Source organism: Xyrauchen texanus, chromosome 7, assembly GCF_025860055.1.
Source record: "Xyrauchen texanus isolate HMW12.3.18 chromosome 7, RBS_HiC_50CHRs, whole genome shotgun sequence".
NCBI classification, from domain to species: Eukaryota; Metazoa; Chordata; class Actinopteri; order Cypriniformes; family Catostomidae; genus Xyrauchen; species Xyrauchen texanus.
Genome location: NC_068282.1, coordinates 12,905,963 through 12,914,565, shown reverse-complemented (window position 1 = coordinate 12,914,565; position 8,603 = coordinate 12,905,963). Strand labels below are relative to the sequence as shown.

At 35.2% G+C, this 8,603-nt stretch overlaps 1 protein-coding gene across 1 annotated transcript in view; it reads left to right on the top strand.

Moving 5' to 3' along the window:
• The first annotated feature begins 4,310 nt into the window (after positions 1-4,310).
• Positions 4,311-8,603, top strand: part of LOC127646494 (caM kinase-like vesicle-associated protein) — a 60,386-nt gene continuing 56,093 nt past the window's right edge. Inside the window, exon 1 of the mRNA XM_052130198.1 lies at positions 4,311-4,429. The gene's annotated coding sequence lies outside the window, so the exon portion shown is untranslated. The remainder of the gene's footprint in view (positions 4,430-8,603) is intronic.

Genomic DNA, 8,603 nt, shown 5'->3' with positions numbered 1-8,603 from the left:
TAAATCCTTTGAATTTAAACTTTATATCATATAATGAAAATGTCTGTGTTGTTAGAATAGATTATGTCACAAAACCAATTAATGGGATAACTCATCTAGACATGAGAAAATAAGATAACACTCCAAAATAACAGACATTTATCCAGACCTTTGTCCTTGTGTCACGATTCACTGTTGTCTGGCCTGTGTTTCTCCCATGTCATCTGTTCCCGGACTACACTTCCCACAATTCCCTGCTCTTATCACTGCCAGCTGTCCCTCATTGTTCCTCACCTGTGTTTAGTGTTCTCATTAGTCTTTGTGTATTTAAGGCCCTGATTTCTGTTCAGTATTGTCAGTTGTTGAATGTATTGACCTCCTGTTCATGGCCCAGTCCTGTTGTAGATGTTGTCTCTGTTCCTATGTTTCTCCCATCGTGGATGTTTCTTTTGTTCCTGTGATTACCCTGTTAATCTGAACTTTGTTTACTTTATTAAATACTATTTCACTGCACCTAGATCCAGCTCTCGTGACTTCCTTTCTAACACCTTGCTTGTATATTCTCTCTTCTTAGAAAAGATGAAATATTAAATAATACCAACAATTTTCATTGAGGATAATTTCGAGGATATAATGTTCCTTTGAACAGTGGTGGCAAAAGAGCAGATTTGAATTGGGAGGTTGCATTTGTACTACAAAATAAAATCTTTATATAAAAGTGCTTCATATAATCATGGCACATAAAGACAATGTATTAAAAAGGAACAAATCAATAATTTTACATCACAGTAATGTATTATAAAATGCTATGCATATACAGTATTTTGACTTCATTCATAAAGTCATATAGCCTATGGTAAGCTACCAATAAACTGTTGCAATGTGACCACATTAAAACATTATTAAAACTTTTGAAAGCATCTTCCCTGACATGCACATCACTGCTTAGAAATTCCTGTGGGCAATTCCTGCTGTTCTAAAACCATAATTAAAATTAGATAAAAAATCTTTCTTTTTTTTTTTTTAAAGTAAGGCAATCTCCTTTGACCCTGTTTCCACCTCACAATGGTGTGTTTTGGTTGATCCGATAAAATGTGGTCAGGTGAGACACATCGCTGTTTACACCTGGTCACTTAAATGTGCTCCTGTGACCATTTGTGTTTGGATTTGGAGGGGAGGGTCTCTGTTTCATGACGACATACATCTTTCACTATGTCAGTGTATTACTGTATGATATTAAAGCACAATAAAGTCAGAAAAGAAAAAGAAAGCGTGAAAAAACGGATGCGGTTGAAATGTAATCTAAGCAAAAACGCAACATGTCAAGCAGAATTCCTCATTATTTTAGTGGATTCTGTATTAAAGGAGCTTCAGGTGTTTGTCGTCAGTGTTGATATCAGACACACTGAAGAAGATCCGTGAAGCTTTCATGATTGTGTATGTGTCCGCTTTTTATTTTTACATTTTCTGATCGGGCGGTTATTTCTTTTTAAAGCCACTCGTAAATGGCAAACTTTAAGCTCTTTTATTAGCGCAACAAACTCATAGTACAGACAGTGTTAGATGTACGTATCAAGTTAGCAAATATTTATTGGAGTGCTTGAATTAGTCATTAAGAATGACTGTTTATCAAAACAGTGAAATATTATTGGAAATTATCTGCACCCCCTCAACTGTCCCCACCTGCAGTGTTGTATAAAGTATCCATTTGTCATACTTGAGTAAAGTAAATTTACCTTCATGGAAATTGACTCAAGCAAAAGATCAAGTAGCTTATGAGAAAATGACTTAAGTAAAAGTATTAAAGTAACTGATATTAAATGTACTTAAGTATCAAAAGTACATGTAAATTGCATACATTATGGAACAGTAAATTAAACCCATGGCAATTTATTTGATTGGTGGTGCTCATCATTCTCATGCCATCCCAGATGTGTATGACTTTCTTTCATCTGCAGAATGTAAACAAAGATTTTAGAAGAATAGTTCACATATATATAAGTCAATATATAGTTCATATATATACTGTAAGTCAATTCATTGCAAGTGAACGGTGGCCAGATATTTCAAGCTACAAAAAGCACATTAAGGGAGCATAAAGTTAGCCATACTACTACAGTGGTTAAATCCATGTCTTCTGAAGTGATTCAGTTGGTTTTGGGTGAAAACAAACCAAACTGTAACTCGTTTCACTGTATATCTTGCGATTACAATATCTAGGCACAATCATGATTTCAAGCTTGATTTCACTTTCTAGTCTTGATGCATGTGCAGAGCCTTAGGTGGCGCTATAGGAAGTTTAATTGAACTTGAAATCCTGATCGCCAAGAAGACTGCTAATGTCAAAATTTATAGTCGAAATAGGATTATATTTTGGTCTATTCTCACCCAAACACAATTTGATCTGTTCAGAAGACTTTGATGAAACCCTTGGAGTCTTATGGATTAATCTTATGCTGCATTTATGTGCTTTTTTGAGCTTTAAAGATCTGGCCACTATTCACTTACTTTGAAATGACCTACATAACAGCAATATGTTTCTGAATTTTTCTATTTTTTTTTGTGTTCTGCATAATTATTATTTTTTTAAGTCATACACATCTTGGATCGAATGAGGATGATCATATGCACGTGATTATGGGGCCAATAAGCAACCACCCAGCAACCACACAGAAAACCCTGACAACTGCATAGCAATGTGCTGAAACACAGTTAAAACTATTTAACAGCATAGCAGCAACCTGACAACCACATACTGTAGCAATGCACCAAAACACACAGCAGAGATCACCTTGATAACAGCATAGCATGCCCTAGCAACCATCCAGAAAACCCTAGTTACCACATACTGTAGCATAAATGTGCTACAAAGCAAATATAACACTTTAGCAACCACCAGAAAACTAACTTTGATATTTTAATCTTCTTAAAATATAAAAATAAATATTGTTGGACATTTTCATGAGTGCTGGTAAGTATTCAGACGCATCATATCTTGTTTATATGTAAAATGTAAACGCATGTGATTGACTTTTATATGAACAGGTCTCCTGGAAAGGCACTTTGCTTGTGATTTGATTCAGATCCGTGATTCTCAAAACGAATAATTCAGACCACTTTTTGATTCTTTTTGTTCAGTATAAAGGATTCAAATTTAAAGATTCGACACAAAGGATTATTTCAACGAATCACCCATCACTATTGCCAATCTGCATGCATTTTTGCAGGTACTGCTGTTAATTATTTAATTTTTTTAGGTGTTCAGTCGCAAAAGTAACGAAAGGTTCTGGAGAAATTAAAAAATTTAAAAGTAGAAGTATCAATTTTATCTTCAAAATGTTGTAAAGTGAAAGTAAAAGTAATATTATTAGTAAAATAAATATTTATACTAAATAAAGTACATATATTAAAAAACTGTACTTAAGTACAGTAACACAGTATTTGTACTTTGTTACAATACACCTCTGCTCTACCACTTTTTAAATCAAAGTGATACTCCTCATTTACCCTTAAAAAGCAGCACCAATGGGTATGTATACATAAATCATAACAGTTTTTCTTGTCTCATATATATATATATATATATATATATATATATATATATGTAAAACAAGTTCATTTGCTGAGCTTAAATACCCCTTCATGATAATATACAATCACCAAACCACTGGCATGACAACAAAGAGGACATTGACTAAGATTACCACATAGGTAAAGGTCATAGAAATTGCATGAGAACAGTTTCAGTATTACTAAGCAGAAAGGGCTCCAATGGAAACAGATGTCACACACACCACAATTACACCCATGCAGTACAGTTACAAAGCTTAATTTTAGATGCAACATGCCTTTATGTAGCAATAGACCCTCCAGCTTTAATTGCAGGGGGCGTTGTCGAAAAAGAAAAGTATTTTGCAGCTGCTTCCTTTTGCACTTACTTAAAGGGTGCCATTTACTCCTACCCCTTTACCCCCACAGTTTTACAGCATTCACTTTTATTGGGTCTTGTGTGTTCTCATGATGGCTAAATCAAAACTGTATATTACACTGTAATATCTTGTCTAATAAACAAGATTAAAGACACATTTACCTGCACTCTGTCACCAGATTATCACTAGACTTTTATAGTTTGGGAATAGTTATTGTCAAATATTTTAAATAGAGTGTTTACTGCTGCAGCCCTATAATGCACCTCTACCTGAGTGAGAGAGAGAGAGAGAGAGAGAGAGAGAGAGAGAGAGAGAGAGAGAGAGAGAGAGAGAGAGCTCTCGGAGTGCAGGTTTCTGGGTTGGGCAGCAGAGCGCGCACAGAGCGTGTCACGCGGATTATTGGCCGAAATTACCAGCGTTATTAAACATCAAGAGAAGTCACTAGACCCTCAAAAGAGGCTTCAACGGTCGAGAACACCGCAGTTAGTACGTCAGTTTTCCTGAAGCGCTAAAATTATCCGGTAAGTCTTCGTGGTTACATTAATTCATCGCTACTGCTTTCCATTTGTCGCCGATTAACGAGTTTATAGAACTCTTTGATAGTGAAAGATTTTAGTTATGTTTAAAACACTAAGCGCCATGTTTTTTTCTGATGGAAATTCACCTGTGATTAGACGTATAACAAAAACTACAGGCTAGCGCAAACTCCTTCCACAACTTTCAGTGGTTCATCACTGCACAATTATCTTTGATGCGTTTTAAATCGTATTTACTGTTTTTAAGTGTTCATTTGACATATTATATTGTTTAGTAAAACTGTGGCTAACTTAAAGGAGCCATTTCTACCTGATGCGACTTTAACATTAGACTAGGCTACTTTAAGGGTGATTTAACTTAATGTTGTCAGATTTAGTCATATTAAATAGTATTTTTGACTTTACATTTTATTTTATTTTTATTTACCACCACGTTCAGCACATGTTTAGGTAACATTCTACGTGTAGGCTACACATTTGCTGCAAAGAGCAAACTCAACTCATGAAGTGTACACAGGCAATCTTTATTTCTTTAAATCCCTATTAAATATGTACTGTAGTACATTGCAAAATTCCATACTTTGGGTAGGATTAAATATTTGTTACTGACAAAAGTACAACCATTCATACCTTGATCCCATTTAAATGCAATAGGGTTGATTACTAATGAATGACAATTAGCTGTTGATACAGCTAGTGCAATGATCTAACTGATTTTTAGATGTCCTTTTGGCTTGATAACAAAAATGCAGTGTTGAATTCTGTGTGCATGGTCAACAGTGTGACATAACCTGTTAATATATTAACTGAATGAGAAGGTAAACTGATTTGATTCTGCGATGGAGGGCTCAAGCATGAGATCTGACTTAAGCACTAAATTGCCCCTGGACTACTTAATTTCTAAATAGACATAAAGTTAAACATTCTCCTCCTGAATTTTCATTTATAACTCCATTTGTTAAAAAGGGTAACCTCTTATCCATGCAACAGACAAATGCGTGGGTGATCGGAATTTATTTTTTTTTAAAATTATTTTTTGCTTTCTATGACATCTAGCCCAATGCTTGCACACATTGCTTAATTCTACCTATTAACAAGCTGGCAATGACTCACTAATGTTAACTGACAGATTTAATTCACAATATGTGGTTTTAAACAGAGCCATAGAATAGAGACAAAAAGCTTTAATATCAATATCAATCCAATACATACTTAGTTCATATAGGCTATCTTACTGAATAGAGCCACTTTATCATCAAAAATATTTTCTTGTATATATTATTGCTAAAAATAAATGGTCGTAATAATAACAAAATGGTTAAGAGACAATCAAATAGTTCATATGTTTTGAATGCAGGGGTTCTGTGAGTTTTGCATTTGAAAATCAAATTGCACTCAAATGCGCTCAGCCTGTAATTTAGTGGTTACAATATTGTTGGAGGAGAGGCATTATTTCTTACATAACAAATAATATCCATTTGCTATAGAGTTATAGCTTACTTCAAAAAATTTTTGCTTATACAGTTGAAGTCAGAAGTTTACATACACCTTAGCCAAATACATTTAAAGTTTTTTACAATTCCTAACATTTCATTGTAGAAAACTTTCCCTATCCTAGGTCAGTTAGGATCACTACTTTATTTTATGAATGTGAAATGTCAGAATAATAGATTAATTTTTTTTTTTCAGCTTTTATTTCTTTCATCACATTCTCAGTGGGTCAGAAGTTTACATACACGTTGTTAGTATTTGGTAGCATTGCCTTTAAATTGGTTAACTTGGGTCAAACATTTTGGGTAGCCATCCACAAGCTTCTCACAATAAGTTGGGCCCATTCCTTCAGACAGAAATGGTGTAACTTAGTCAGGTTTGTTGGCCTCCATGCTTGCACATGCTTTTTCAATTCTGTCCACACATTTTCTATCAGATTGAGGTCTATGTGATGGCTAATCCAATACCTTGAATTTGTTGTCATTAAGCCATTTTGCCACAACTTTGGAGGTATGCTTGGGGTCATTGTCCATTTGGAAGACCCATTTGCGACCAAGCTTTAATTTCTTGGCTGATGTCTGAGAGGTTGCTTCAATATATCCACATCATTTTCCTTATTTATGATGCCATTTATTTTGTGAAATGCACCCCACAACATGATGCTGCAACCCCCATGCTTCACTGTTGGGATGGTGTTCTTCGGCTTGCAAGTCTCTCCCTTTTTCCTCCAAACATAACGATGGCCATTATGGCCAAACAGTTAAAATTTTTGTCTCATCAGACCAGAGGACATTTCTCCAAAATGTAAAATCTTTGTCCCCATGTGCACTTGCAAACTGTGGTCAGGCTTTTTTATGGTGGTTTTCTGTGGCTTCTTCTTTGCTGAGCAGCCTTTCAGGTAATGGCTATATAGGACTCGTTTTAATGTGGATATAGATACTTGTCTACCTATTTCCTCCAGCATCTTCACAGGGTCCTTTGCTGTAGTTCTGGGATTGATATGAACTTTTTGCATCAAACTACATTCATCTCTAGGAGACTGAATGCGTCTCCTTCCTGAGTGGTACCTTCAGGCATTTTGAAATTGCTCCCAAGGATGAACCAGACTTGTGGAGGTACAAAAAAAAATTCTGAGGTCTTGGCTGATTTCTTTTGATTTTCCCATGATTTCAAGCAAAGAGGTACTGAGTTTGAAGGTAGGCCTTAAATACATCCACAGGTAAACCTCCAATTAGCCTATCAGAAGCTAACTAGCTAATTGCCTGAAGGCTTAACATAATTTTCTGGAATGTTCCAAGCTGCTTAATGGCACAGTTAACTTTACATACTAGTGTACATACTAGTGTATGTAAACTTCCGACCTACTGGAATTGTGATTTAAAAAGTTAATTATAAGTGAAACAATCTGTCTGTAAACAATTGTTGGAAAAATTACAGGTGTCATGCACAAAGTAGATGTCCTAAAAGACTTGCCAAAACTATAGTTTGCTAATATGAAATCTGTCGAGTGGTTAAAAAAATGTTTGTAAACTTCTGACTTCAACTGTAGCTTTAGCCCTTTTGTGCATTATTACTCAATAAAGAAGGGGAAAGTAGTATGAAGCTTTTTAATCAAAATTGGACACTTCATATTCATGCTCCCTAATGTATGTGCCTATGTTGTTTTCTGACATGTTTTCCATTTGTAATTACCTCTGCATAAACCCCATGGTATTAAAAGGAATCAATCGACTTGTGCCATGAATAAATCGTTAATTTTGATGATGTTTAGTGCCTCAATAGACAGACGAGTATAACTGGCCTTGCTCTCTGCAGCTCCCATTGAAAATGATCACAAAGAACCCCGGACACTGTGTTTGTGTGACTGTATGAGTGTGTGAATGCAACCCACGGGCTAAAACACCACCCACCACCTCTGTTCAAAAACACCATCCTGTTCTCTAGAGCTCTTAGCAGGGCCCGTCATTCGTTTATATAACATAACACCTGTCCCGCCTCCACCCCCAGTTGGCACCTCCACTGTACCAGAGGTGATACATAAGAGCACCACCCTCCCCAGTTCAGTTCTTCCATACCTAAACCAAAAAAATAAATATCTTAATCTCCTTTGATCAATACATTCTCACCATCAGCAAAAATGCTGGGGTGGGTTGAGCCCCAGGTTCGAAATTAACACCTGACAAGCAACATCATCGATAGTCTAGCGTAAATCTAGAAGTAATATGTAGATGTTGAGTACTGTTCAAGAAAATCAGAAAGAAGGGAAGTCCACTCTCGTATTTCTTGTGGATATGCAAGTTATTTAATTACCCACCACCAATGTTTGGTGTAATCAGATTACAACGTATTTAGTTACTGTAATCTAATTACTTTTGGCACAAAAAGTAGTTTAACACATTTCATTTCATAATCAGATTACAGTTACTGACTTTCAATGAATGAATTAATTTTAAGTACATTACTCGGGTTACAAATATATATAAAAAAATATTTATGTGTTATACAATTAAAATGTGAGTTAATATGTACATCTGTTTGCTTTTCTGTGACATCTGAAATGTGTGTGACGAACAAAGAGAAAAAATACATTATTTTGCATAATTTTTTTTAAATCAGTAAATTAATCTGATTTTAATTTGATTTGAGATGAGTAGTTTGTAATTTGTAT